Source organism: Anoplophora glabripennis, unplaced genomic scaffold (genome assembly GCF_000390285.2).
Source record: "Anoplophora glabripennis isolate ALB-LARVAE unplaced genomic scaffold, Agla_2.0 scaffold182, whole genome shotgun sequence".
NCBI lineage: Eukaryota > Metazoa > Arthropoda > Insecta > Coleoptera > Cerambycidae > Anoplophora > Anoplophora glabripennis.
Window position 1 is genome coordinate 131700 of NW_019416287.1, and position 10914 is coordinate 142613.

The window sequence follows — 10914 nt, forward strand, 5'->3', positions numbered from 1 at the left end:
AATATATAATATATAGCAACATTCATATATACTGGGAGCTACACAAAAAGTATAAACACCTCCGTAGCAACTATTTTTTTCAATTCTTTGATACAATATTAATAAATGAAATTTAATATGCCTCTGAAATATATGTTTTTTCATGTACCTAAATAGCCTTAAAAGTTGACAAAAAATTACAGACATACAAGGGAATAGTATATTAAGTATAAAATTAATTACAAACTCTAAGTTTTCGATTCTATCTCGTCAAGATGATTGCGGAATGCCAATTATTTGTAATAAAAATAAACCAATAAATATCTTCATTTCTATGTTACCAAATTTGTTTAACATGTGTAGTGATATAATAATACGAGATTATTATTGCTCAAGAGCAATAGAGATAAATTCTATTTTCAAATTTGATAAAACATGTATAATAAATTTATTAACAATTGATCAAGTTCAATTTTGAAAATTTACAAAAAATTAAACGTGTTAAATATATATAAATCACTAAGAGATAACGGTATGTCTCAAAATCAATAATATAGTTTATTTATAGACATTGATAAAAAATATGACTCATATTTTTGTGACAAGTTCTTAAAATTTAATTCTCGTTTTAATAAGGGATTCTAATCTAATTCGTCTTACTAAATTGATGCTACAGAAATTATCTTCTACAAACAGTAGCTCCATTTTTATGTGATCATAATGTGGAAAAGCATAATAATAATAATATAATAATAATAATATAATAATAATAATTTATTTAATCCATTGTGATCAAAAATGACATTGGACAGGTCAACACAAATATTTGTTACAAGCAATAATGTAAAAACAATGAACAAAGATACAAACAAATAATGTACAATAACAACACAATAATACATAAATATAAAAAATGTATTACGTTGTTACTAAGTAAATATGTCGGCTACTTTGTAAAAACATTTACTCACAAGGTAGTTCTTAAGTCTAGATTTAAGAGAATTTAGATTACTTTCAGTTTTTATATTTTCTGGTAACGCATTAATTAATTTTATACCCATGTAAGAAGGTGACTTTTCGTCATAAGTAAAATAAAGGAAATAAGATATAGTACCTTTGTAAATATTTTACTAGATTCTAGTACGGACTGACATTTATCGTATTAGATTAATCGACTTTTGAAAACTTTCGGTATCGACTTCAGCAGCAAAACCGTCACACCTGAATTATCTGTTAATCCATAATTAATTATGTTAAAATTCTGTTGCATAATCCGTCAACCAAAAAGCATTAAGAAACCTCATCATGTTCTTGTCCGTCCTGTGATTATACAAATAATTTTAGACTTTATTTGTTTGCACGTAATTTAACCGTTAATTATAAAGACAAGGAAGGACTGTGGTTGCGAATAAAACGAATGCAGCCTACCAACTTTGGGCAGTGCTCAGTATGATGTAAACTTATGTAACAGAGATATAAGTCAAGGTGTAAAAATTTACATACAGGCCATTTAAATATTATTGGTTGATTGAAATATTAGTACGGGTAATTTGTATTCCATCTGCAAAGGTAAATAAACCAATCCATTGAAAAAAACAGAAGTGTACGAGGCGTCTGCAAATATTTATATTAGGCTGATGCCAAAACAATGCAGTTCTACGAACTGGGACTATATAACAAATGCTGTGCATACTTTAACGTGAAAAATGCCTTTAAGTCACGAGTGTATGTAAATATAGCCTCGGTTGCGTTTTTCTGCAACTGTTAAATATGAAAATAAATTTATATGAAGCGCCTGATATTTGCGACATTCTTTCCAATAATTTGTATTAACAATACAGTTTTATTTTTAGTACCTGGAAAGATACAAGGGAAATATTAATAATTTCCTGTAAATTTTCGTATTCGCATACTGTAAGTAATAAACTGAGAAATATTGTTTATAAGAGTTAATTTACAAGTTTTTTTTAGTGCGTTATACTTATAATATTCCATTCAAAACAATAGTCGAATATCGTTGATGTCTGGGCATAAATAAAACTAAAAATAATTATTGAAGTGTGCATTAAACAATATGGAAAAACGGTAAGCTTATTTTGCTGTATCCTGCTGCATATGTAATATATTATGTGACGATAAAGGAAGTTCTACAATAGAAACAAACAGGAAACGTTAATCATTTTTTTTAAGTTAATTCCCTTGTAACGCAAAATAATTAAACGGCACTACAATTGGCAAAATAATACTGCATATTATGTTTAAACTGCTCGTAGTTACCTGTGATAAAAAGCTAAACGCGAATAAACACAATATTAATTTAATTTCACGTCATCAAAATTCGCAATGTAAGTGTAGATATAAATCGATTCAATACGAGCCAAGAATCACGTAGGCCAACCGAAGAAATAACCCTACAGGTCCACGGGTGTATCTTTTTACTTGTGGTCATTTCGAAAATATTTACAAAATTATGATAAATACCTCAGATTCCACGTTCATGTCAACGCACTCCCAGGGCCGGTGCAGGGCTTTCTTCGATATTTTACTGACGTTTCTGTAATTACGTCAAATTAAGGACTTACGTGAAATTCACCAAGATTTTGACCTCCAAGAGGCCAATGATCCAGACACGCTTGATGCCACTGCAGATTCTCTGATTGATGTGCGGTCAAACCTGAAATACCTACTTATGTAACATACTAAGTGGTATTCTTCCACTCACCTGTTCATTTTTGTATTACTCGTATCTATTCTACTAAACTCGCTTTAGCATATAGAAAGTTCAAATCGGCTTATATTTCCATTTTTTTCTGTAACCCTCTCGATAAATTTCATTCACAACAACGTATTCGACAAAAATTAAGACAATTTGTATAAAAAAAAGTCAATCCAAATAGAATAGACATATTCCGTTTTGCAAACCTGATCAAGAAAATCACCAGTCTTTTTCATGAACTAGAATAGAAACATGTTGTTTGAAAAATTATCATCGAAAACAAGGAAGCAAATGTCCTGTTATAATACCATCTCATATATATTATAATTATATAAACATTTCTATATGATGACAGGTCAATCATGTCCAAAATTTTTCATACATGCCATATCCTTGGCCTTTTTCTTTCTCTTTTAAAAGCTACCAAGAGAAGATTTGAATACACAACTCAATTCTAAAGCTATTCCATCTAAATGTACCCCTATTTTCCTTCCACGTTGTATTCTGTTGGTGAGTGGAGTATTTTATTTGCTCCAAAAGTGGTAATAAAGAAGGCTATGTATAGTCCACGAAGGTAATTCAATTTGTAATTAAGCTTGTCTATATTTCTTTTACAGATATATAACTCGTCGATTGCAATGGGTTAATAAACTCTCTTAAATGTATTTATTTTGATTGATATTGCACTTTTATTGTTGCTTCTGGAGGAGTTCATATCAAAACAGAAATAAAAACCACAAATGTAATAGCCTTGCATAAAAAACTCACTAATGGATTTCCACTTCCACTTTGCATTATAATTTGATAAAGTTGCACAACAGCAAGAATTCCCATGGCGATAATGTATATTGTATTTAAATGTCTCAGGTGGACGACATAAATTTTGTAATTTCGATTTTATTGCACCATTGGCATAAAAAAATATGTATTTACAAAAACTGTAAAGCTGATCTCGTAAAATAAGTGCAATGCCACTCTGTCCTCTTAAAAGTATATAAGTTTATGAATTCATTTTTATCGTGCTAAGAGAACAAGGACCCGTAAATCCTTTTAAAAGCTTGACAGTCATAATTACAACGAGACTCTGACTCGTGTAGAAATAAAACCTTGATCTTGGAATTATTACTAGCAACTTGATCGATGTTTCTGACACGTTATCTAATGGATATTTTTATTTCTATTTATGTAATGATGACTGTCGCAATTTCAGCTTAGAAGTACATACAATTAAGTTTCCAAAATTGTGTTTCATTAGAACATTTTTCTAGAATTCGTACCAATAAAAAAAACTCTACCTTCTTTTACGATATGTAAATCTAAGTTTAGAAATGCAAAGGCTATTTCTATGTCCTTTTCTTTCTGGACATATTTGACTCATGCCAACTTTTTTGATAGGACATCATATCTTGATTACGAAGCATTAAAAATATGTGGAAAACACAAATATTTAGGAAATACTTATCGGGTTTTCAAATTTCAGTAAAATATGTTTATAGCTAGATATTGGAAAGAACCCTATTGTTTTAAACTTTGATAAAAATATAGATAATCCAAAATTTTGTTAGTAAATAAAATTCGATGTGGAAAATGACGTGGCAGTGGATTGCAATAGATACTGGTTCAGGTTTATTGTTTTTATAAAAATAAATGTTTAAAGTCATGATCACGTACTACCGACTCTTAATATTTTATAGACCACGAACGTCTCGTATAAAAAATGAATTTCTTTTATTTTCTGCAGTTTTATATTGTCAATATAATTTGTGTTATTATAGTAATGGGGACATTTTGATAAAGGACAGATGATAGTCCTGTTGCTATGTCCAAAGTACAAACTGTTAAGATTTCATGTTTATCGATATGTTTATAAACACCTTTTTATCTATTTGCACAAATTTTCCACACACAAATCAAGTAGCTACTAGATATTTTTTTGCTGATATTATATCACGATATTTAAAATAAATTTATAAAATTCTTCAAATTATTTAAGGAATTCTTAATTTTTTATTAATTATTTTTAAGATTATTTCCTCTGTACCTATTAACAATATCTAACTAGATATTATTCAAAAAGTAATTCAGCTAAATAAGAAGAGAAACAAGGTAATTACGATTTTAAATCAAATTGGTATGAATGTACGTGTCTTTTTATTAAATAGGACGATTTGTTGTCGTTCACAAAATTGCCAACATTGTCGACGGTCAACGTACGATAATCATACAGCTGAGCCAATAATTCGATTGTTTATACAATTAACGGTGTAATAATTACAAGAGGAAAAAAATTTAAAAGACCTGCATTAATCAACAATTCATCTTACAATGGACTGTAATCTGATTAACTAATAAATCGGAACAGAAATATATTTACAAATCAGTCAATCGTCTAGACTCATACTATTTGTAAACAGTGGCGTGCCAGCAGCAATTTTAATTTTATAAATAATTTAATGTAATATGGAAAATATCATCTTTTGACTTTAATAACAGTTTCCAACATTTCTGAGCTATATTCGAAAATAAGGAAAATATTTTAAATATGTTTCTAAATTTGTTACTTTAGAAAACAAATATACTGCAAAAAAATATTTTCGTATGCTCATTTTATATAAAAGTTTGCAAATCCGGTACAGGTCTTCTATGTTCAAAAATATAGTTGAAGATACCCCCAAGAATGTTAGAAAGTTTATGACATTAACAAGATAAAATAAATTCAAGTAAGCTATAATTTATCTCATATTTCTCGACCATTGGTGTAATAGTACTTCTCCTATTACTTGTTTAACTCCAGTGCAGTTACCTTCCTGTCCCAGATGTCTGTTGATATCCTCACGACGAAGACGCTTCTTCTTGGTATCCTTATTGTATTTTGTGAATACTAAAATATTTTATTGTCCTTTAATATCCACTAGTTGCGGGGACTAAAAATTTACTTAAGTTTACATAAAATACAAATACAGTTACGGACGTCAATGTATTATTAGTAGCGCCCGGTATTAACATCTAGATGCTCAAGATGTGTATCTTTTTCTTTCCATCTGCTGTCATTAAAAAAGGACAAAACACGTCCAGAGCATCCAGATGTCAATACCGAACGTGTTATTGTTAGATTCCAGATTTTCATACACAAAATTAGTTTAATACTCGCAAGAATAAAAAAACGATTGTGGCTATACGAAATTTCAAAACAATATTATTTCTCATTTACTGGTTCTGAGACTGGTTCCAAATCTAGTTACCTGTTATCATTTTACCAAACTATATAAGATTAAATTCCGTGAATTTTGCTAGGACATGTACTTCCTAAAATCAATCCTTTTTATCAAAGCAAAATGACTGATAACATTCGGTTTCTAAGAAATGAAATAATAGTTACATCGTTTTCATGAGCCATCCCATACTTCTAACAAAAGGACCTTAGTTAAAAGTGTTTAACTTATGTAATACAAGAATTTGACATTTTTAACGATGATTTATTCTGATTATATTTTAAAAGTATTTCAGCAGTGGCGGAAGAACGAACAAGGACAGGCAAAGTGAACTTTTAAACAGAAATATATAATTTAGAAACAACAGTTAAGTCCTCTTATTATTCATCTGTTCTGTTTCATCTGGTAGTAGTTTTAAGGAATATTGTCAATGTGTTACTAATTACCCAGAACAGATGCGTTTTTGAAATATTATAATAATTACTAGGCATCATAATAACACTCTAGTTTACTTGGAATGAGATAATGTGATTTATTATATATTTGAACTGCTGAATATATGTCTGTTATATAACAATAACTTTGATTACTTTAATACTTATTGTATACATAATCCATAGTTTAATATGTTTACTTCGCAATTTAAATCTATTAAATAATTAAAATTATAATTAAAAATACAATTCTATCAAAGAAGTTTGCGGTGTAACAAAATAACCGCCTATAGAAATTAGGTCAACAGTTTTTGTCGGGTGCTCTAAGAATTCGAGGTTAAAAATTTGTCTCAGTAAGCAAATTAGAGATTCGTGCCATTCGTCAGGTGCTCTCCCAAAAATTGTATCTCTAGGACCTTTTATGTAAGATAATTTTTCTCTGGATGCTATATTTAAATCCACTGTCCCAATACCTGTGCAACTGAAAATATATTTTTAAACATAATTTTGGCTGTATTGTATCCCAACATATAAACCTGCTAGGAAAAACATTTTTACGATGTGGAAAATGATCAATCTTATAGTTCCTAGAAAAAACTTTTCAGTTTAATAAGATAAAAAGTAACCACTGGTTTGTTAAACATGATGCGGATCACGATACAGGCGCCAATTCTTGGTAATATAGTTGCGTTTACAGTTAAATTTACAACCATAAACTTTTACAGAATTGGGATGGAAAAAATACCTTCACCACTCTACAACCAAATTAAGCAGTGTTAAATATGATACTGATGATGAGATAATTCAAGAGCAATTTTAAGAAATGTTTATTAACGTAAATAGAATATTTGAGAGGTTTGGAACCCCTTATTTGATAATCCATTAACATTATTTAACATCCGTAAACGCAGACGCATCATACATATAACATATAAGATCTATATAAATAGAAATATTAATCGTTAATAAAATTCAGGGAATTTATTAACGGAATATTCTATCACGTTAAAAAAGATGGTGATGAAAAAGCAAGAACTAATACTGTTCACTGAAGTTTGAGAGATATTTGTCATTTGTGCCTGATTTTACACATCTATTACCTATTTGAATTAAAGAAATGGCTAAAGAAATATTTTACTGCATACTATATGGCAGTGCTTTACAAACATACAAGTTGTCATATGTAAAAGTCCCATAAAAAGTAAGAAAGCTTACGCCAATTTTGGTTAAAGTCGAAAGTACAGACGTTAATCAATGCGGAAGAAACTTATTTACAATAATTACGAAACATAAAATTCTAACATTGTCTGATGACAAATGGACCTATTAACACAAATAACCATGTTACATAGTGCTTTGTACAAGGCTACTAGGATATACGATACCTATAGTATAGGTAATAGACACCCTTTTTCTGTATATCCTTGTATCATACTATTTTCTGAACAATTACAGGAAAAACTGATTTATATATTTATATGTAGGTATGGGTATATGAATTTTGATAGAAATTGTGTATTTATGGATAACAATGGATCAAATCAGAGGTATAGGCAACTAGATATACACTATTTCAAAGTTTTGTGTCGCCTATAAACCATGAAAATAGAAACTTATAAATTAAATATAAAAACCCTTACATTTTGTGTTACTTAAATTTGAACAGAATATTATCCAGTAACACTAATTTTGGAACATCTTAAAATACAATTAGGTACTGTCGGTATTTCAATAATATTTAAGAAGTGTTGCAAGCATATTTTGATATACCTACCTATAGATTTTTATTTTTATCTGGTATTATTATACGTTGAGAAGTTATAATTTTTGTGCAAAAAATGTGATAATTTATAGTTTTTTAAAAGTTGACATTTTTCAGGCCAAAGATGGTACTGTTTTCAATAATATTGGTACATATCGTCCCTGTTATCACGTAGAGGCGTATGTGTATATCCATTTCTTGGAATATACGCCCCTACGTGATAAGAGGGACGATATGTATAATTATCTGCACGGCAGTCGGCAAGTGGCAACATTAACATTAAACACTATTCAACCCAGTGCTGCCTACCTGTAGGAAATTACACAGATGAGCCGGCGAAGCAAGAAGAGCGCCAGAAGAAAGGGCCCTAGCCGGCGGGACCCAGCCAGGACAAAAAAGGAGTTCCCACAAAGCCCCTACACCGGTCGCATTTGCAGTCGGGGTAGACGACGGATGGGGCCCACCTACGAAGGATGTCCAGGCCTACACGAGATGAGGTAGGATAAAGAGGGATAGCCATGGAATAATGGCGGTGCCATAGGAAATTTTATCTCAAAATGGAGAATTAGAATCTAACAACAATAGCATTTTAATGGGACATTTGACTTTGACCTACTATCAGTGACACTACTGATGAAATTAGTTTAGATTACATAGTAGTACAGTTGACTGCAGTTTAGATAAAACCACAGACTATCGAAATACGATGGAAGACAAATAAATGTAGAAAATAATCTAGATTGCGTCATCTGTCAAATGTGCAGTATGGCATGCTCACTGAATTATAGAATAATTCAGTGGGAAAAGCAGCGTCTCAGTGGCCAAAAGTATAGCGGACGTTTAGAAAGAGAGAGAGGTATATGAGGGTATACATACAGGGCTGGAAAATCCACATGGTCCATCTGCCTTTACATGAGAGCGACAAAGTAAAGTAAAGAAATCGTGCGATAGACAAGGATGGCTATAGTGAAGACGTTTCATAATCTGAATAGTCACCGCCCGTTTCGGGTTCGAAGTGGAACCATCCTTGTCTATCGCACGGATTCCTATGACTTACTTTATCGCTCTCACGTAACGGTCGATGTACCATGGGGACTTTCCGAACCTGTATATACTCCTGTAGCTCTCTCTCTCTCTAAACCTCCGCTACGCACTCGGCCACTGGGACGCTGCTTCCAGTAGTATATGCTCTAAGATATATACTTATTTACAACGACCTCAGAAAGGATAGACAATGCATTGTCTTGGTTTGTTTTGTTCTACTGTAAATATTTTGAGAACTCAGCCTCCCATTGGCTAAAGACATGTGGTAAGGTGCGCGCGCAGTACCTGCTCTATGCTAGATGTTTATTTTTGCTTACGACTGTCGGCCGCCATTAATTCTTTGCATGCTTACTGAGTTTAACGTTGTGTTTACCGTGGATTATTAGTTTCTTTGGCAGAATTTATTGTTTTTGTGAATAGACAATGGGAAAATATTGTGTTATATGTAGATTTCGCTTTAAAAGTGGAGGCAATCGCTCTTTTCACAGGTAGGTAGATTTACCATGGGCGTAACAGATAACAGACGGTAGTTTAAAACAAAATTTGAAATAGAAAATTTTCAGTGCAATAATATTGAAAATATAAAATATTTTTTTAAAACGTGAATTGTGTGTTACGGTTAAATAAAAAGTAACATGAATTGCAAAGGCAACATTATTTAAAAGGAAATATACCTAGGTAATTTGATTTTAGGATTCCTTCGAATGTTGAACGCCGAGACGTTTGGCTCTCTCGCATTTTGAGCTGTATAGGAAAGGCAAATAATCCTAAAGATAGTGTTGTATGTTCAGATCACTTCACATCAAGTGATTTCTTAATAAGACCTGGTGGCCGAGTTTATCTTAAGGACACAGCAGTTCCTGAGTTCCCAAGTTCGTTTAGTCAAAATACAGGACCCCTATTAAAATTGTATAAACAATTTTTTGCACATAATTCGGGATCACTTTGTANTCCCAGGCTGCATAGCCGCACTACCCTACCCAACCATACCACACATAAACATGACACTACCCCCGGGGTTTACACAGACGAGCCGGCGAAGCAAGAAGAGCGCCAGAAGAAAGGGCCCTAGCCGGCGGGGCCCAGCCAGGACAAAAGGAGGTCCCACAAAGCGCCTACACCGGCCGCATTTGCGGTCGGGGTAGACGACGGATGGGGCCCACCTACGAAGGCTGTCCAGGCCTACACGAGATGAGGCAGGATAAAGAGGGATAATCCCCCTCGATCCCAAATCATTGAGGCCAATTTCTAGCCATAGAATAATGGCGCGCGCGGCGCGGCCACTGGGACGCTGCTTCCAGTAGTATATGCTCTAAGATATATACTTATTTATGATACAACTAAAAATTGATTTGTTTTATAAACCAACTTTTAGACAATGTATTGTAAATGAAAAATCCATTTAACCCCTTAGAACTTAAAAAAGCAGTTTTATGTTTATAATATTTTTGCAAAATCAAAATAAGTTTTTATTTTATACCAAGTGTTTTACAGACTAAAACATTTTACAATATTAAAATCATGTTATTTCACCTAAAATTGCTTACTTTAAATTTATGGGAAAATTTGTATCTGAAAGGGAAATTTCATAATTAGCTGTTGGAATTTTGTTTTGTCAGAGTTGGCAGCACTGCAGCTTAACCGGTAACCGGTACAAATGCGATACAGCAAATATTGAAAGCAGTTCTGAGCTCAACGTAAAAGTTTGCCAAAAGTTTATCTAATAAGTTTCCCGCCAAAATATTATTTTTAGCATTCACTAATCAC

General features: G+C 31.9%; 1 long non-coding RNA gene across 1 annotated transcript; it reads left to right on the forward strand.

The window, feature by feature from the left end:
- Nucleotides 1–1832: 1832 nt before the first annotated feature.
- Nucleotides 1833–6418, forward strand: LOC108910977. Its single transcript, XR_001964489.1, has 3 exons — nt 1833–1893; nt 1951–2064; nt 6195–6418. It is a non-coding gene; the product is annotated as an uncharacterized LOC108910977 (long non-coding RNA).
- Nucleotides 6419–10914: the final 4496 nt, after the last annotated feature.